This window comes from Crocodylus siamensis, chromosome 2 (assembly GCF_052110815.1).
Source record: "Crocodylus siamensis isolate JL-2025a chromosome 2, ASM5211081v1, whole genome shotgun sequence".
Classification (NCBI taxonomy): Eukaryota; Metazoa; Chordata; order Crocodylia; family Crocodylidae; genus Crocodylus; species Crocodylus siamensis.
In genome coordinates, this window is record NC_143396.1 from 275,787,525 (window position 1) to 275,808,244 (window position 20,720).

At 45.6% G+C, this 20,720-nt stretch overlaps 1 protein-coding gene across 3 annotated transcripts in view; it reads left to right on the forward strand.

Moving 5' to 3' along the window:
• Positions 1 to 7,910: 7,910 nt before the first annotated feature.
• LBHD2 (LBH domain containing 2) overlaps positions 7,911 to 20,720 on the forward strand; it is a 32,598-nt gene continuing 19,788 nt past the window's right edge. For 2 of the 3 annotated variants that reach the window (XM_090034083.1, XM_090034082.1), the window contains exon 1: positions 7,911 to 8,069. The gene's annotated coding sequence lies outside the window, so the exon portion shown is untranslated. Of the gene's footprint in view, positions 8,070 to 8,100; positions 8,164 to 20,720 lie in introns of those variants that run through there. The other variant, XM_090034084.1, reaches the window with a different exon arrangement.

Sequence of the window (20,720 nt, forward strand, 5' to 3'; positions counted from 1 at the left end):
TTCAAAACAAAGAAAAAAAATACTGCCTTCATCGCTATAGTTATTCATTTTTCTTCTTCACTGTAACCACACTGCTACTGTTGCCAGATGAAGAACATCAACACAATACCTGCTGGCATTGGCCTCCTTAACACACTAGTCAGCGGTGTAATATGGAACATCAATGAGCGGAATTTTACACTGTATCAGCCTTCATGTGATCACATTTTAGCTGCAGTCATGAGATCTTGGTAATGATCTGATAATGCATCAGCAGATGCATGACAAATAGGTCCAAGGAGGTGATACTTCCCCTCTATCGGGCGCTGGTCAGACCGCAGCTGGAGTACTGTGTGCAATTCTGGGCGCCGCACTTCAAGAAGGATGCGGATAATCTGGAGAGGGTCCAGAGAAGGGCCACTCGTATGGTTAAGGGCCTGCAGGCCAGGCCCTACGAGGAGAGATTAGAGAAACTGGACCTTTTCAGCCTCCGCAAGAGAAGGTTGAGAGGCGACCTGGTGGCTGCCTATAAGTTCGTCAGGGGGGCACAGAAGGGAATTGGTGAGTATTTATTCACCAAGGCGCCCCCGGGGGTTACAAGAAATAATGGCCACAAGCTAGAGGAGAGCAGATTTAGATTGGATATTAGGAGGAACTTCTTCACAGTTCGAGTGGCCAAGGTCTGGAACGGGCTCCCAAGGGAGGTGGTGCTCTCCCCTACCCTGGGGGTATTCAAGAGAAGGTTGGATGTGTATCTAGCTGGGGTAATGTAGGCCCAGGACTCTTTCCTGCTTATGCAGGGGGTCGGACTCGATGATCTATTGAGGTCCCTTCCGACCCTAGCATCTATGAATCTATGAATCTAGCTAAGACATTTTGGGCGAGTTTAAACATGCTCTGGGGTGGACGTGGAGGGTCACTTTAATTTGAGTGGCTTTCAGGAACTGTTCTAATTAAAGTGCCTGCAGAGTCTTGTGTATGCAATATCCTGTGCTTCAAAATGGTGGTGGCAGTGCTTGTTTGACAAGCTTTAAAGTGCCCCCGCCACCATTTTGAAGTGCAGGGATGCTGAATACACATAATGAGGCTGCTGAAGTGTGCAAATGAATCAGGTCTTCTCCGATGCATGCTAATAAGCAGACATGGGGAACATGTCTAGTAGGGCTGTGCAAAATTTCACCGCCATTTCGATTCATTTCGAGCTCGAAACAGCAAAATTAAAATGAAACTAAAGGCTTTGAAACAGCCTTGAAATGAAACAAGGGCAGTCAAAATGTTTCAAAATGTTTCGAGTTGTGAAGTCTGGCTTGCTTGCAGCTAAGGAGAAACTAAGGAGAGGGAGGGGGAAAGGACTGCTTTGACATTGACCTTGTAGCTGGCTAGTGACTGTGATCCTTCCCTGAAGTCCCTTCCAATCCCAGTGCTCTGGGGGAGGGACAGGAAAACAGCATAAAAAGCTTTCTCTGTGCCTTCACACTTACAAGTGAGACAAATATTGCTCTGAACAGTTTGAGGTGCAGTTTCCCAGAAACCCCTACACTTATCTCCTTGAAACCTGGCAGGCTTCATGGCCTCAGCAGGGGCTACCATCCCTGCCGATTTTATTTGAATCAGGCAAGAAATGACAAAGTTATAGGCAGTTTTGTGCTTCCCCATTACAGCCTATGGGCAAAATGTGAAAGCAGAGTTGAAACAGTGAAATGGTGAAACGGAAGTCGAAACGATATGGTGCTGTTTCGCACAGCCCTTAATGTATAGGTACTCTTCAGATCTAGCTGTGGTGATATGGTTTGGAGGTTTTTTTCATTCATCTTATGAAGATAAGGATCATTTTGCAAAATGCAATCCATGGGCTCAAGGCAGTGGGTCTCAACCTTTTAAAACTCAAGGCACCCCTTAAGAGACTCAAGGTACCTCTTAGAAAATGCCAGCTTTTAGCTTATATTCATTTTTTGACAGCGGGAAAATAACAGCAGTTTTACTGTTGCAAAGCACTTGGAAAGACTACAACAGGTCATAGAATCATAGAGAAGTAGGGCTGGAAGGGACCTCTAGAGGTTACCTAGTCCAATCCCCTGCCTGAGCATGTGTTTAATACTATGGATTCCTATTTGAAATCTCTGGTTTTATCTTGTGAATCAGGTGCCTGAGAACCCTGGTTGAGAATCACTGGACTAAGACTATAAAAACCTCTTATCTCTTGAGCTGCAGGGTTGGTTCATGGAGATCCCTAATGTATTGGCAGTCCAGAACCACCTTTGTATGAAGAGGGGTGGAAAAAGCCTTGCTGCTCCCCTCATAGGAGATGTACAAGATATCAAACCAAGAAGGCTCTATTAAATGTGTCACATGCTGTATTCAGATCACTGCCAGCAGCCTACACAGCCAGCTCCTGCCTCCCTCCCACTAGGACATATAAATAGGGGTGTATCTGGGGCAGGGGGCAGTGGTATACTTCCTCTTTGATTCTTGTTCCACCCAAAGTTTAAGACCAACTGCCTGGGAGGGATGGTGGCATTTCCATTCTGGCAGTTATAAGTCAAGTGACTTCATGGTGTATTATATCTCCTTGATTCCTGCTAATTTATTTCCACTCCGCAGATGTTAATGACCCTCTATCCTTTTTAATGGCCTTAGGTCCCACTATTCAAACTGTCCTTTCTTCTGCAATTGCTGTCTGCTGGTCTTTCCCGGTGATATCTCCCTTCTGTTTCACAGTCTTGCAGACTGTTTTTAGCTCTAGCTAAGAACCTTAACTCAAGAGTGGAGATATTAACTCAGCTGTAGAAATGATTGACACTGAAGGACTGGAGGGACTGGTCAAGATGTTCAAAGCTAGATTTTACTTTATGAATCTGAATGAGATAGTGTAATTGATCGTGCCATTCACAAGTGCATCTGGTTCATACATGTTTTACAGACATTGCCGTTGCTCAAGGAAAGACGGCTTACTATCGAGTCAGATTCCAGAGGGTCCTCAGGGGTTCTCGCCTGCCATATCTTTGCTGTAATAAATGTATTTAGTAGGGAAGAAGATATATGTTCTGTCCCTCCTGGTCCCCTTCTTCAATCCTCCAATTAGTCTTCCCGTTTTGGAGCTCTGCCTCCCCTACACCCCACCTAATGCCAACCAATAATGTTGAATCCCAGTCTTCTGGGTTTGGTCATGATACTGGTACACGTGTCTTGGCCTTTTGAATCAGTATAAACATATATGGATGTCAGTTCACCTCACTCTGCTTAGGCCACAGTGGGACTGGCCTAGCGTCTTCCTGACCCCGGGTTACCTTGTCTCCCGGCATCAGTTCTACTTCCCTTGGCCTGTAGTCACCATGGTGTGAACAGCTGTCTCTCCTTCTCTCCACAGGTCCCTGGTGGGTCCAGTCCAGTCTGGAGATGTCAGGAGTCCACAGCTCTGCTTCAGGTGAGTAATACAGCCGTTCTGGGCTTGAATTATCTCCAAAAGCCCCTTCCTGGGGCCACCACTACTTTCCCTCAGTGGGGCTTTGCTCTGCTCTGGGCTGCTTGTTGCCCACTAGGGAACACATTTTTGGTCCTGCCTGCTTCTTGTCTGGTGGGGGTTTTATTCCCTTTTCAATGGGCTGGCCGGTGAATCAGCTCCGGCATGCGGCCATAAAACATGCCCACATTGGCGTGGGAGCTGGTCCTGGCTCCTCCTGGGTTAGCTGCTTTTTTTTTTTCCTTTTGGCATGGCGTTCTCCCTGGCCGCAGCTCTGCGCCTGCCGCTCCTTCAGTTCAGCGCAGCTTTGTGCTGGCTCTGCTTGACTTCCCCCCAGGTAAGTTCTCTCCTGGAATTCTATTTTTTTCACAGAGCCACATTTACCTATTATCATTACAGGACCAATGACACAATATGTTTTGACTATTTTGAGTCTTTTTTGTCTACTTTGTTGTGCTTTTTAAAATCTTAGTATATAATCTAGCAAATTAATGCCCTGTCCAGTAGTTATATTTGGTTTCGCTTTGACCTTATACTGAATAATATAGTGCTCCTCCCACCCCAGTAAATAAGGATTTACTCTCAACTCTCTCACACAATATAAGAACTAGGGGTCCCAAAAAGAATAAGCAGGTAGTACATTTAAAACTAACACAAGGAAGTTCTTTTTCACACTGCGTGTCATTCAAGTGTGGAACTCATTGCCACCAGATGTTGCAGAAGCTGACAGTTTAGCCAGATTCCAAAAGGGACTGGACAAGTTCTTGGAGGAAAGGGGAATCAGCAGCTATTGAGTCTGGGCATGAGAGATACAGCCTCTGAATTAGAACTTCCTAGACTTTTGATGCTGGCAGCTACAGGCGGGATGTGAAAAAGCTCTGGTCAGACCCAGTTCACTCTCACTTTCAGCATTCACTCTCTGCCGCTGTGTGACAGGATACTGGGCCAGATGGGCCTATGATCTGACTCAGCCAATGGCACTGCTTATTTTCTTGTTTGTTTTTGCTTTGAATTTGAACCAACACATATAGTGCTAGCCCCCCAGCCTATTAGTAAAGCTTCTAATTTCTCTTTAACAGGAGAAAAACACCTTGTGGTGTATGTGATACTGCTCCACACCATCTGCCACCTGCCCCACCCCCCTTTTCACGATCCTAGATCTGACCATGCACACCAACCCTTGGACAGCTGGGGAGTTAGGGGGGACATAGAGCTGAGTGCAGGGATGGATCCAGAGGAGGTGCAGTGATGCACTTGCACCCTCTTCTGATTCCTGCTCCATCCAAAGTTTAAAACCAGCTGCCCAGTCATGGCAGGAGAATTTTTAGTCAGGCAGCCCTGCGAGGATCACTTGACTTCATGGCTTCTTGTCATCTACCTGCTCCCTTCTAAACTCTTTATCCCACAGCTATTAACTACCCTCTCTCCTTTTTAATTGTCTTGATGTCACAAAGCTTATGACCAGGAGCAGCCAACAGGCAGCAGAGTGGCAGGATAGAGGCTAGCTTGATTGGTGGAAAATAGACTCATAGAAAAAGAGGGTTAGAAGGGACCTCAGGAGGTCATCTTGTCCAACTTCCTGCTCAAAGCAGGACCATTCCCAACTATGTCACCCCAGCCAAAGCTTTGTCTACCTGGGTCTTAGAAATCTCTAAGGATGGAGATTCCACAATGTCTCTGGGGAGTCTGTTCCAATGTTTTACTAGTGTGAGAGTTTTTCCTAATATCCAGTCTAAATCCCTTGCTACAACTTGAGATCATGGCTCCTTGTTTTCAGTGATAGCAGATAAAACAACAAGGAGTCATGGTCTCAAGTTGCAGCCAGGGATGTTGAGAAGAAATTCTCTCACTAGGAAGCTAGTAAAGCACCAGAACAGGGTCCCCAGAGGCACTGTGGAATCTCCATCCTCAGAGATTTCTAAGACCCTGGTAAACAAAGTCATGCCTGGCATGAGATAGCTGGGGCTGGTCCCGCTTTGAGCAGGAGGTTGGATCAGATGACCTCCGAAGGTCCCTTCCAACCCTCGTTGTCGATGAGTCTATGAGCCAACAGTGAGCCCTTGTTGCGAAGAAGGCTAATGCCATACGGGGTGCATTAGCAGGAGTGTTGCCAGCAGATAGAGCAAAGAGATTATTTCCCTCTATTTGGCACCAGTGAGGCCACATCTAGAGTACTGTACGGTGTCCAGTTTTGGCCCCCCACTACAGAAAGGATATGGACAAATTGGAGAGATTCCAGCAGAGGGCAATGAAAATGGTGAGGGGGCTGGGTGATATGACTTACGAGGAAAGACTGAGAGAACTGGGCTTAGTTAGTCTGCAGAAGAGAAGACTGAGAGGGGATTTAACAGCAGTTTTCAACTACCTGAAGGGTGCGTCCCATCCAAAGAGGATGGTGCTGGACTCAGTGGTGGCAGATGACAGAATAAGGAGCAATGGTCTCCAGTTGCAGCAAGGGAAATTTAAGTTGAATATTAGTAAAAACTTTCTCATGAGGAGGGTAGTAAAGCACTAGAACAGGCAAGGCAGAGAGGTTGTGGACTCTCCAGCCTTGGAGGTTTTTTAAGACCTGCCTAGACCAAACCTTACCTGGGATGATCTAGTTGGGGATGGTCCTGCTTTGAGCAGGGGGTTGGACTAGATGACCTCCTATGGTCCCTTCTCACCCTCCCTATGAGTCAGTGGGTGCATCTACACGTGCACATTTACTGCGCAGTAATGGCTCATCTACACGTGCACGCCCACACTGTACAGTAACTATGGTGACTTATGCTGACTTGGGCATAAATTTGCTACTTCATAGTTTCCTAGTTTCATAGTTTGTAGGGTCGGAAGGGACCTGAGCAGGTCAAGTCCAACCCCCTGCCATGGCAGGAAAAAGTACTGGGGTCAAACGATCCCAGCGAGGTGATTGTCTAGCCTTGTCTTAAAGACCCCCAGGGTAGGAGCCAGCACCACTTCTCTTGGAAGTTGGTTCCAGGTCCTAGCCACCCTGACAGTGAAGTAGCACCTCCTGATGTGTAGTCTGAATCTACACTCTGCCAGCTTGTGACTGTTATTTCTTGTCACTCCTGGTAGTGCTCGGGGGAACAGGGACTCCCCCAGTGCCTGCTGGTCCCGTCTGACTAGTTTGTAACAGGCCACGAGATCCCCCCTCAGCCTTCTCTTGTGGAGGCTGAACAGGTTCAGGTCCCGTTGCCTCTCCTTGTAGGACCTGCCCTGCTGCCCCCTGATCATGCGAGTGGCCCTCCTCTGGACCCTCTCCATGCTGTCCACATCCCTCCTGCAGGGCGGTGCCCAGAACTGGACGCAGTACTCCAGCTGTGGCCTGACCAGTGCTGCATAGAGGGGGAGGCATCTCCCTGGACCTGCTTGAGATGCAGCTGTGGATGCATGACAAGGTGCAGTTGGCCTTCCTGACTGCCTTCCCACACTGCCGGCCCATTTTCATCTTGGCATCAGTGATGACTCCAAGATCCTTTTCTGCCTCTGCATTGACGAGAAGGGAGTTCCCCAGCCTGTAGGTACGGTGCTGGCTCTTCCTCCCCAGGTACAGCACCTTGCACTTGTCAGTGTTGAATCCCATCCTATTCTCGTCTGCCCACCTCTGTAACTTGTCTAGGTCTGATTGCAGCGTATTCCTCCCTTCCAGCGTGCCCACATCCCCTCACATCTTAGTGTCATCAGCAAATTTGAACAAGGTGCTTTTTACCCCCTCATCCAAGTTGCTGATGAAGATGTTGAACAGTGCGGGCCCGAGGACCGAGCCCTGCGGAGACCCCACTGCCCACATCTCTCCAGGTCAAAAATGATCCATCCAGCACCACTCCCTGGGTGCAGCCCTCCAGCCAGCTGGTGACCCATTTGACTGTGTGGGTGTCGACACCACAGTTCCCCAATTTCTTATTGAGACTGGGGTGAGAAACAGTGTCAAAAGCCTTCCAAAAGTCCAGGAAGACTAGTGCACTGCTACCCCTGCATCTAAGGATTTGGTGACCTGGTCGTAGAAGGCCACCAGGTTGGTCTGACAGGACCTGCCACTGATGAACCCGTGTTGGTTGCCCCTAAGCATAATCTCCCCTGCCGGCCCCTCGTGGACATGTGCCAGGATAACTCTCTCAATTATCAAATTTACGCTGGATATGTTCCTGTGCAGTAGTGCACACGTAGACACCTTACTGCGCAGTAACACGGTGTGCCTGGACTGAGTTGGGGCTTGCCGTGGTCCCTAGTCAGCGCACACACGGCCTTAGTGCGCCTGAACGCCTGCACCCGTGGCCGCGCCGTGCTCGCTTACGGCGCAGTACAGTTCGTGCCAGGCCCCGGGCCGCCGCCCGCACGTGGCTTTCAGCTCGGCCCGCGGAGTTGGGCGCGCTTCGCTGAAGGGCCAGCCCGCCCGCGAGCATCGCCCCAGCCGGCTCCGCTGCGTCCCCCCGCCCCGCCCCGCCCCGCGGCCCTGCCCCGCGGGGGGAGTGGTCTGCGAGGCCGGGCGGGAGCCGAGCTGCTTCGCACAGCGGCGGCGGCGCAGCCCGGGTCCCTGCGCGCTCCGGAGCCAGCTCCGCTGCCCCGTGCATGGGCGGGAGCCGGCGCCTGCCGCAGCCAGCCCGGGCCGCGCGGAGCCCCGCAGCAGGTGAGGCGGCCGGGGCCCGGGGCGCTCGCGGGGCTGCAGCGGCTCCTCGCTGCCGGAGACCGGGCGGCGGTGCCCGGTCGCGCGGCCGGGGCAGGTGCGAGCAGGACGGCAGCCGGCGCCGGGCGGGCCGGGCGGCTGGAGGGGCAGGGGCAGGGGCAGGACGGCGCTGAGCTCTCGCCTCTGGCAGGAGCGGGCGAGGTGTCTTGGTGGAGGGTGTGTGATTCTCCTGGCTGTCCATCGATTTCCCTTCTTTCCAGGTGACTTTTGAAATTGGGGGGGGGGGGGGGAGCAGAACTAGGTAACAAGCGGTAACTTTAACCCGGCGCAGCTTTTTCCTGCAGTTTGGCGGCTGGTTAGAAGTCCGCTGAGCTCAGATTCTTTCCAGCAGGCTGGCAAATATCACACCTGCACGTAAGAGCGGTGGAAATAATGGCTCTACTGTATCTCTTAACCAGGGATAACACGGACTCTTGGAGCACGGGTCGTGAATGTTTTCCTATGGCCCTGGCGACGGCCGGCCAAAAGTACCGCAAAAATTTTTGTTTCGTTTGGTACAAAGCTCCGCTTGTATTTTTCAGCGGCTAGGAGAGTTAGGGTAGGAGGGGTAGAATCTACTGCTCAGCCTGAAACAAGCACGTTGTGCTGGACCTAGAGCATTATGGCATTGCTCTCTTTTCAGTAGGCTTTGCTGGCTGCCACTTTTATTAAAATCACATACTTGGTGGTGTTGTGGAATTGGCTCTCTGGATCAGGACTCAGATCTTCGCACAAGACACAGTGGTGTACTGGCATGATTCAAGCCCCTGTTTGTCTGCCTTACAAACCCATCTCATAGTTTGGCACTATTATCAGTCTTTCCTTGTGAGAAGCCTGCAAATGAAATAGCACTTTTCTGGACTGAAGTGTGTAAGCAAGGAGTGGAGCAGGGAAAGCTGCTGGCTGCCTGCTTCCCCACATGCTGACCAAACCCAATGCTTTACATCCCCTGGTTTTAATGAGCAGTACATTTGGTCCGCAGAAACTAAAGTGACATTCAGCTCAATATTTTGATAACTGTTATTCCATTTAAAACCGTTGGTTTTTTAAGAGTCAATATTATTATTACAGAGAAGAAAAACAAGGAACTATTTGACCTGGTTCCCTTGCTTTCCTGATACGGTCTGACAATATGTCAATTATGTAGTATTTCCTCTACCTTCTCGGGTAAATTACTGTAATGGGAGAACGAATGTGCAAATACAGTCACTACCTTCTCGCTCTCCTCACAATGATATCTTTATATTGAGTAACATGATTTTGCATAGATCAGGTATCAAATCTATACTGGCTCACCCAGCAAAATTATGACTTTTCTTTCCTTTCAAAAAGTATGCAGATATATGCCCAGGTCTGTCCATACAACAAAATACATAGCTTTTTGAAGGGTCACTCAAGGAATCCTTCTGCCAGGGTTTTATCCTGCACCTTGTATGGGTTTTGCCATGGACTTGAGCAGGCACAGGATGTGACCCTCAACAAGGGTTCCTTTTGCTCCCTGTACATGGAACGCCCCCGTGGATTGCTCTGCAGATGAAGCTCCGCTTCTTTCCTTCTTCAGACTGCCTCTCAAGGTTGCTTTTCATTGTGAAGTTTATAGAAACTGGTGACAAGCCAGGAGGAAAGTGGGATAAGTGGATACAACCACATTTTTAAAAAGGATGTCTAATCCCTCTTCCTCTGCCTCGTGTTTGATCTTTGATTGTGGACATTTGGGAGAATTGCCTCTTACTTTGTGTTTTGAAAGTGCCTTTGGTATTGCATATGGTGTCATCATCCAAATCAGGGGTGGTCAACCTGCAGTACACATGCCACAGGTGGCACAGGCAGCCTTTGTGTGTGGCATGCAGCAGATCGGGAAGGAGAAAGGCAGTGCGGGGGCACATATGGCAAGGAGCAGGCATTGGAGCATAGGACAGGGAGCAGACAGAAGATTAGGCAGGGAGCACAGGGCAGGAAGCAAAAAGCAGATTAGGCAAGGGAAGAGGTTCGGAGCAACTGGAGAGTGTGCAAAGCTAACTTGCGGCACATCAGCCCAAAAGGTTGTCCCTCACTGATCCAATTCTAATTTGGGGAACTGCTTGTTTGCGGTGTGGGCCACATTTTGTTGCGTTTCATCCTTGCAAGCGCCCACTATTGTCAGTTGAGTTGTATGGGTGTGCAGAAATGGAGTTTGACCTGTTAACGTCAGCAACTGGATTCCAATAGAACTCAGTAAAGCTTGGGAAGTACAGCATATTTCGTTCAAACCTCTGTAATATTTGTAAAAATGCGCTTGACCTTTCAATTAATATCTATTAATGTAGCCAACAACTGAGTGGGCACAAGCATTTGGACAAATTCTGTGAGTTTAGCAGACCTGAAGCACATTTGGAATCTGGTTTGCAGGATGACTCTTAGCTTTGTTGAGGCATGCATGTTTTGAGCTCAAACGGCTTGCTTCAAAAGGGTTTTTGCAGTGTTTTCTTTATGCAATAATTTTCCAACAGTATTTTTTTCCAGATGTTGCTTGCTCTGTGTAGCTTGACTGTCCTTTCTGGGACAGCACATTGCATTCCGACGTGAGCTGTCTCAGACTGTGCCACCTTTTCATAATTTGGAAATTCAGTTTAATATTTATGGCTGAGCTCTTGGTTTTTAAATCATGTAGAAAAACTCCCACATCTTGAGTGGTAAGTGATGGTATCGTGACACTTACCAGTTTTCTGTTAATTACTGATGCTGAACATTAAAATCTATTCTGTCTCTTTTTTTTAAAGACCAATTTCTTATATTTCTGTTACTTTTGCTGGACTAAGCACAGAATTAAAAGGCTCAGAATTACATGATTGTACTGCAGTGTTTAAGTACTTTATTGCATATGTTATCAAAGATTTTGTAGAAGGTTATAAGCAAGCAAATACCTACTTTGTATCTTTATAGTAGTTACAATGTTATGTTTTACCTCTAATGCTCCTCTTGTTCTAATTTTGCTACCGATATAAACGAGAAGTGTGTGTGATGGACATTTTTTGTCACGTCTTTCAGAAAGAGAATAGATGTTTAGGAATCCATCTTATAATACCTTCCCTTCTAACAGTTGCCTAGTCTGCGCTGCTGCTTTCATCCACACATGCTTCTAGCAGTGTAACTACTGTCTTTTGACTGTAATTACTACATCATTGCCTGTGGTTGTAGGGGACCAAACAGGAGAACTCAGTGGTCCCGTCCTGTGTTTGTATGCCTTATTCCAAGGCAACCCAGCAGTATTTGTAAGCAGTCAAGAACAGGAAGCCAATTTTTAAACCATAAAGAACAGGGGGATCAGAGCACATGGTGACCTCTGCTGTAATCAAGAGTATGAAATTAGGTAATTATCAAGAAGAGATGGGTGGGACAGAACTTCGTCTGTAAGATAGAGGACAGCTTTCATACAAGGGTGATGTCATGTCTCAAACATGTCAGATTAAAGAATCAACTTCTTCCATGGAAGGTGGAAAAAAACTTCTTGACCCTATTTAATTGCTATTGACCTATGTTCTGAAATACGAGTGATTAAATCCTTGATTGTAAGGCATTTGGTTTGTAAGACCTAATGAATGACGAAGCCCATTTGGTGTTCTCTGCAGTGAACAAACAACACAGGAACATGCTGCACATTAAGGGCGTTTTTAGATTCCAAAAGGAAGTTCTCTTCAAAGCCAGCATTTGTACAGCAAGTAACAGAACATATACTTCTAAAAATATATAACAGCTTGTTGAGGCTTATCTTTCATTTCAGTGGGACTGATTTCTTAATGAGGTCCTCTCACATCACCGAATTCCTGCATCTCGTGGCCAAAAACCTTCTCATGGCAGAGATCCACAGTTCCATGAGGAGTCTATGGAGGTCTCCTAACATTCAGAGGGACTCATTTAGTCACTCTTCCCATCTGCTCCAATCCTCTCTTCCTCTGCTCCCTTGCACATACTTCCTGGTTGCCTTGTCCTCCCCCTGCCTCAGCTTGCACTGGCTGGCTGCCATAGCCTCCCTCTCCCATATATCTTTTCCCTGTGGAGGTCTTTCTCAAGAAGGTCCCTGCAAGTAATTGTTGAGATCAAGAATTCAGAAGCTTAAGTACCTATGAAATGACTAGAAAGAGGGAAGGAAGGGCAAGTATTGAGCTAGTATCTGCCAGAACCTCATGCTCATAGAAGTGAAGCCCCCTCAAAAATCTTTTCTTCTTTTTTTTTAAGCCTTTGAGATCCATTTTTCCAGCTTTTCTTCTCAACTAGGAGAGCTAGAAGTTACTTTTCTTGAAAAAAAATGAAAGTTGAAATTCTTATATACTGTAATTTCACGAGAAACTCAGGCTTTGACAACAACAGGTACCCAGAGATTCATAATAAAACCACAAAAGTTGTCAAAGGTGACTCAAAGCAATCTGCCAGTTCATTCTTGTATGTCCCAAATGACTGTTCTGCATCCTTGTTGGAAAAATCCTGACCAAGATGATAGCATCCCACTAGTTGATCTGGAGGCTGGTACAGAAAAAGTAAAAACTGCACCTCCCCATGAAGTTAGGAAGGAGAGAACAGCACACTCCAGAAATAGAGGCTTCCTACCCCTTTTCACTTTCCAGAACTACATGCTGTGTCTCATTCTGAAACGTCTTTTCCTCCACTTCAAGAGTTGTTTTATCTTGCTGCTTTCCGAGAGAAATTGACATCTTGTATGTAACACGCAGCCATGAAGAGGAAGGCAGCTCTGGCCCTGTGGAGAGGAGAATTCAAGTACAGTGTGGGAGGGAAAAGACAAGAGCTTCTGAAATGAAAGAACAGAACAGATCTCTAATCTCTAGACTCTGACACATATCTCACTTTTCTCAGTTGCTTAGGAAAAAAAGCTTCGCATCCAAAAAGAAGTGGGAGGTTTAAACAGGATCTCACACACATGTAAATTTCTGTTCAGTGGTCCATGTTATAATTTACATTTATATAGCCCCTTGGATCTCATAGCACTTTAATAAAAGTCACATCTATTCATCATAAGGGTATGCTTAGAGGAAATAAGGAAGCTTCTTAACAGTTCCCACCCACACTTCAACAGTTAGGATTGGTGGTGAAAAAATGGGTCCCCAGTTCAAACTGCAGGCTGCAGTGTAAAATCTAGGCAATTATTCAAGCTGGAATATTTTCAGAACAGGGGAGCTAATATTCCAACTACTGCCAGCGTCAGGGAGGTGTAATGACCACAAGTGGTCAGAAGTGTGGTCTTACAAGATGACATCTTAAGCATTAGGTGCACAAGATGCTGTTCATAGCAGTTGCTTATTACAGTCAATGCTTATTAGTAGCAGCATGTTAGTGCCCTGGTGCTATGTTGCTCTCTGCAGCTGTTGCTGTTGTTTAAGTATATAGCAGGGAAAATATTCTGAGGCAAAACGTTGATGATAAATGGCTGTTGCTCTTAACAGATGTTTCTGCAAATGGGTGTCCACTACTTAGAAAAGAAATATTACATCTGGACTAGATCACTCAACACCATTTCCGGCAGAACATCATGGAGACATTTCATCCAAATACTGTTGTCCAGCCCCGGCACAGCTTTGCTGACATGGTCCGGCACAAACCAGTATAGTCGCAAGCAACTGCAAACAGCCATCTGACTCTTGGCGCTTGTGCCTTTCTTGAATAACCTCATTGTAAGAGTCCCAAAAGGTCTTGTAATCAAGTGCGGCATTAATCTAGGAGCAACACTTTAAACAAACAACCCGAAGCTCTGAAATGGTGTCCAGAGATAAGGGTGGGGAGTACTTCTCCCCAGCAGGCCACAAGACAGGTGGGAGTTCCTGCTTGTACTGCTCAAACAATTTCAAATTAAAAGAAGGAAGTAAGTTGCAAATGCAGAATTTCTCCCATCTGCTAAAACTGAACAGTTGAGTAGGCTGAGTTAATGAACTGTTCAGTGATTACTGTACATACTTACAGTGAATACTAAGGAAAAGGGGAGGTTTTAAACAAAGGCAAGGTGAGGGGGAATAAAGTGCAAATACCTGGAAATATAGAAATTACTCTGAAAGCACAAAACCACAAAGACTAATGAGGTTTCAGATCAAAACTACCCCAGGGACAAAATAGTTAACCTTCTCAGAGCTTGGCAGTGGGGAATGATCACTTGTTTTTTCTCTGATGCTATGGTACCAAGTTCTGTATTTTTTCTCCTTTTCAAAGCTGTGATTTTTGCATAACTTCTGGTTTGATGAGATGTAGTGAAGGACCAAACATTTAAGAGCAATTAGGTAAGAAGAGCAATTGTTAGGAAAACAAGAGTGAATGGAAGTTAAAAGGGATCTTTCATTATGCTTTGCCTAAATTCAAATTCTGCTCTTGATAATGTATCAACTGATCTCTTTTGACATCAGAGGTTGTCTGATACAACACGGTCCTTTTGTGTTCAGTTTTGTTAAGATTTATAATGAGTATTTTGGGGGGGGGGCAGTACTTTACAGAAACTGCTTTTATAATTGATAATGGAAATATTCCCTAATATGGAAAGGTCAGACAATTGAAGATCCACCTTGGATAATAACATAAGAATCACTCTTACAAAAGGCACAAAAGAATAGGATTTGCAGAAACACTCAGTGCAAAACAGCTTTGAAGGGTCTCTTATTTAGGTGGAAAAGCACCTTCTGTTTTTTTTAATTTAACTCTCTCTCCATCTTCCACAACTGTAACTCTGTCCTGGGCCACCCACGCATCAGACTTTGCTAAATGGAAAGACTGTTATGCTGAATAAAATAAATAAATACGGCATCCCCTTCCTCACATTTAGTAAAGCTTCCAATGCCTACTATTCATTTTCAGTCGCAGACTGAATTCACTGTGGCTTATTGAGGATTTCCAGAGTAGAGGTACTTGGCAACAAATCGTGACTTTGTAGTTTTGAAGATTAAATATTATCTTCATTTCCATTTTTTTCTCAGTCAATAGATTTTTGAAATACGTATGCTGAGATCACCATCTTTGCCAGAGAAAAGCCTGCCTTTATATGGAGCCTTTATGGGGTAAGACATGCCATGGGTCAGTTTTGAATGACCACCCGAAGTGAGAGGGAACCTACATATACACCAATGGCCAGACTGAGCTCTGGGGCTACGTTGATTACAATTAAATCAAACACCTGGTGGAGCCTGTGGCCCTCCTGGGCCCCCGTACAAGAAGACGAGAGTGTGGAACCTCTCAGTACAATATAAACGTTGAGTCAGGAAGTCTGTAAAATCCAGTGGGAAAGCGCACGTTCCACGAGCGACTTTTTAAAATGATGGTAGCATGAAAGTAATAATGTAATTGTGGTGGGCCAGAAATTATGCGAGAGGCAAGGATTTCTTAGAGTGATATCTTTTACTGGGCCTTGCAAATGCAAGACATTCTGGGAGACCTGACAAAGAATGCCTTGTATTTGAAAGCTTGTCTAAACTTTATCCCAGCTACATAGTTGGTCCAATAAAAAAATCTCTTTTTCAAATTATAAAATGACAAATTTACATGTTAAAAAAAAAAATTCTACAAGGCCAATTTATGCAGTCTTTCTGAAGTTATTTATACAAGATGAACCTTCAATGCAGTATTGTTAGACTGTTATCATAACATTTCCATTACTGCTGTATGAGAGAATAATTAACTTGAGCACTATGAAAAAGAGGGGGAAAGAAAGTATCTGTCCTGTAAAATAGCTATTCATCAGATAGAACCTTGTTTACTTGTATTGATCTCACTGGATGATCGATCCTGCAGACCTCTGCTATGCTCAGAATTTTTCTGTTGTCTATGAGACATGGGACATTTTGGGGAGACAGGTCAGTGTTTTCAAACCAGATTCTGGAAGTGAGGCTGATCAATATCTATATCTATATTTATATCCACACACACTGACATAAAATGACCTGATTTTATCAGTGCTGGGCATCCATGACTGATTAAAGTCAGGGGGAGTTGTATGTGCTTAGCATTTTTGAAAACCAGGGTACTTCAATTTTAGGGTCTTTACTTGAGGCACGCAGCTCTGAAAATGTTGACTCTGGGTTTCAGTTGTATACTGAGAAAGCATATCTGCTAGCGATTTCAGTTCTGCACTTTTCCCAGTTTGCTGTGTCTGATCACCGTGGAGCATCCACTCCACATGAACTCAACCCTTTCTCATTGAGCTCTGACTAGTCAGGGAAGGAGCAGTGAGGAGCAACAGGCATCTCCACCCACTCTGGCTGTTACAAAGTGGGTAGGAAACCGCTCTCCTACCTCCTGCTGCTTTCCCTGTTTCCATTGCAGGATGAGAGTGTCACATGAGAAGAGATCAAGTAGGTGTACCAGACCCAGAGGCTTGAGGTTTTGTATTGGTATACAGGTCAAGAAGCAGATCTAGTACATGGCCACTAGGCACTTTCAGAGCACAGCACTGCCCAAAGGGAAGGTGGTGTCCTAATCTTCACTAAGGGATTCAACACTAGAGAATCTACTTGGTCGCATTGTTATTGACAGAGTCAGAATGCTTCTATTAATTAAATGAATAAAAGATGCTTATGTTCTTATTAGCAGGACTGCTTTTTGGCACTGTGGTTCATTTGAGCATGTTAATAAAGGTGTTAGGTTAATAGTACTTGCCACCCCAAAAGATGTGAGATGTGGGATCTCAGATCACAAGAGGTAGAAGTTTGGAATAACATCTTTGAGAGGGGAGCTTGCCTCCCTATCCTCAATCACTCATGTATACATACCATTAAATTGTCTGTGTTGGCATTGCTATAACTTCAGTATTTGAATGATTTATATTGCCATTGCGACTAAAACAATTTCTACTCGGCACAGTACAATGTACAGTCCCTTCTCAAGTCCAGCTTGGGAGTGTGACAAACAACAGACAAAAAGGAAAGAGGCATGGTAATGGTCATGAGATCACATGGGTATATATGGCTCAATTGAGACACAGTTCAGTGGTTTCAGATCATCTCTAGTTTTTGCTAACTTTTAATATAAAGGTAGTTATCCTGGAGACAGCTTAGTCATTTGTCCTCAGAAGTTGTTCTGGAGGAGGGATGTCATGGAGGAATAGGTTTGCAGATTAATTCAAGGAAGATGTACCATGGGGTAAGGATGGCATCACTGGTAAAACAAAGGAGGGGAGTTAATATAATAAGAGATGAGCAGCTATATAGTGGACAGAGTAATTTCCCAGTAGTATTTCAGTAAAGGCTCACCCTGTGGCTGCACTAGCTGTGCCTTGTTTTAAATGATTAAACAATATTTTAGAAGATGAGGTATTAGTTAATATTTCCTCTAATGTCAACCAAAGAAGATAATCATGTCTGTTAGCTGGATAAAGTAAGCATATCCAGGGGTGGATCTAGGATTTTGAAAAGGGAGGTGTGCAGGTAGTGTGGGGCATCAGCCCATAACACAACACGCATTTTTCTCATTAAAAAGAAGTGGGAAGCTTTACTAATATGCTTCGGGCTTAGGTCTATATTATGCAGTTTATGATCCAAGCAAAAACAAATGCAATGGAGTCTGTGAGGGGCAGACGTTTGGTGCCTGGGGAGACAGCTGTTATCTCCCAGCCTGGCCACACACAGAACTGCTCCTTGCACCCACATATGTGGGTCCCCCAGACACTTCACCGTGGTCTTCAAGTGTCCCTCACTGACCTTCACCAGGGCATTCTGCATTGCCCCTACCACCTCAAATGCTCACTTGTTCTACTTTGTCCCCCATTTTCCCACATATCCTCCATGGTCAGCCCCGTACCATTGTGCCCCAAACTCATCAAAGTCCAGTGTCCTTCCCTTGCCCCACTGAGTCTTATCCTGCTTCCTCATTGCCCCTGTGAATCCGCTGCACCCTGCGCAGACTCGTCCACATCACACCCCCTGACCTTTCGCCATTCCCTTCCCACCTCACTGAGCTCTCCCCTGCCCCGTGAGCCATCAGCCTTCACTACAGCCCCTCACACCCCTGCATCTCCCTTACCTACTATTCATCTTGCTCCCAACCCCCCCTCACACCACATTGCACCCCCACAGACCACCCTGTCCCCTTCAGCCACAAACCCCATCTGCCCCTCACACCTCCCTGCCCCACAATGCCCCAGGCTGCCTTTACCCTGTGCCTCACTTCGCAAAAGCACCTTAGTACCCATGACCTCTTGTCCAGTCCCTCATGGCCCCCAGGAGCCCTTTCCCCTCCAAACCTCTCCCAAACAGTTCCCCTTGTTCCTTACAGCCCCTGGCCATGGCGTAGATGGGGGGGAAGGTCTGTAACCGTTCCCCTCCCCACCCCTCCAGGATGTCCGTAGCTGGCCTCCACTGCCCTTCAGCCTCGATGCACAGAAGCAAACAGTTGGAGTTGGGGGAGGACTTGTTTTGGCTGCCGGCAGTGCCCCCTACCCAGGGAGACCAACCCATCTCATCTGCCCATGCTCAGCTTCATGCTTCCCTGGTTATGCTGCTGCTTACAGTTGGTGTCATCTGCTGCAATAAATAACCAAGGAAAAGGGGACTGCTCTCACTCACCTCTTCGACTCATTTTTGCAACTCCCTCCTGCCTCTGACTGCTGTATCACTGCAGAGCTCAGGCTTTTAGCCTGGCCTTCCCTGCCCTGTCTCGGAGTTACGGGTTTGAATCCCCTGTGAACAAAACCACCTTCTATGTGTTCTTAGATAGCAGCACACCTTTACTGGATGTGTTGGGGGGTAAGCAGAGAAACATTAGTAGGAGTCAATAATGGACGAGGTACTTGTAGAGAGGCTAGCTTTATGAGAGGAAGATCAGCGGTTAACACCTGTGCAGTAACGAGATCAAGCCATGATCTGACCTGATCATATTCCCATGCAAAGGATAAATGCATACTGTTAGTTTTGTAAACTGGGAAAGTTTCTCTCTGTAACACTTCTGCAAAGAAAAATAAGGTTATTTTTTTGCTTAGGTTGTTGATGATGATTTTCAGTGACTTAAGGCTTGAAGCCCTCTACTCAGAGACAAGGCACAGCATGGATAGTCACTGTCTAGCCACCCAGCCTTAGTCTTGCTCTGTGGAGACATCTGTTTTATGTCAGTTTAATTGAGGCCTTTTCTGCTGAGACTGGACAAGTGGCACCAGCAATGATTTTTATAAGACATGCAGCAGAGAAGGAATGATGTATTCCTATATACTAATGAAACAGTTATCAAATGATACCTCCAGATAGCTGCTGTCCTGGCTTGGATTCAAACCAGTGACCTAGAGGGAAACAATTCTATAACCATCTAATACTCCCCTACACAATTTAGTCTGTCACTGGAAGCTGACTCAGAGTGTAATAGCTGTTCTTACAACATCTAATCTTTTCTAACAGAGAGATTTAAGGTAGGCGAGCTCTTACTGCATTTTCACAGGTTTTATTAACAGCAATATTGTAGCGGGCAGTGGGATGAAAATCTTCCTGCTGATGTACTGGATCACTAGGTTTTGAATTCTGTGCAGTTTCCAAATAAGGATAAAATATTGAGATGGTCATGATTTTTTTAAAGGGACAAAATACCAAACTCAGATTGATTTGATAATGGGAGAAGAGTGGAAATTGCCTGACAAAAATTAATAAGTTATGAATTGAATCCTAGGGATGTGTGAGGAATATGTTGACTCTCAGAGAAATGCTAACTGAATACCAGAATGGCCTATGTATGGTCTGTCCAGGGCCCTAGCTTGAGAGGAAACTTTAGAACACAAGGACTGACTTTTTCTACTTATTCTTATTGAATAAAATCACTTTACAGTTAATCCAGCATTAAAAATCTTGGCAGAAAGTCTTCTAGAGAAGGTAGATTTGTTTAATCACTTGGGCCAGAATCCAACCCACTGAAGAGTATAAAATCCACACACTATCACCATTCATCTCAGTAAAAATGCCTCTTTCATGTCCAAGGAAATAGCTAGGGTGGGCATAAATATACCTTTGGTAGGCTGCAGCTCTGTTTCACAAAATCTCTGTATGGTCTGGGTATTTGCAGGCTTTCAGAACTAATTTTTCAAGTTATGTGACAGAAAATTTAGAACCAACCAGTGGGGAAAAAAAAGGATGAACCGTGTTCCAGGAGTAGGAAACTTGCTTCTCTTTACCAAGTTATCCCTGTCCTTATTGAAATCCTTCCTGAAAAGCTCTTCTTCTGTGATGCCCACAAGAAAGCTGTAGTGATGTTGAATTCCCACTCAAACATAAAGTATCCTCTTTCTCGCATGTCCTGCTGTCTTTGCCTTTTGGCTGATAACTCTTTGGGTAAGGAACATCTTTTTGTAACGTTTTGTGCTTCACCAAGCAGACTGCCAACACTAAACAAATAAAGGATATAGGCTGTGGTTATTGCTTGTCTATTTTTGCTAATTCTAACAACATTCCTACACTTATGAAATTCAGCATAGTTTTGTTGAATGTAGTTTTGCTTCACAGTGGGTGCAACTACAAGTGCGCTTTACTGCAGTTGACTAGCTCCGCAGTAAAGTATCACTGTCTACACAAGTGTCAGTATTAGGTTGCAGTCGATTAATTAACTCTGCCATAAGTACTATCCCTGACAGTACTATCTTATGGCAAAGTAGTTAACTCTGCTGAAATGCTTTTGTAG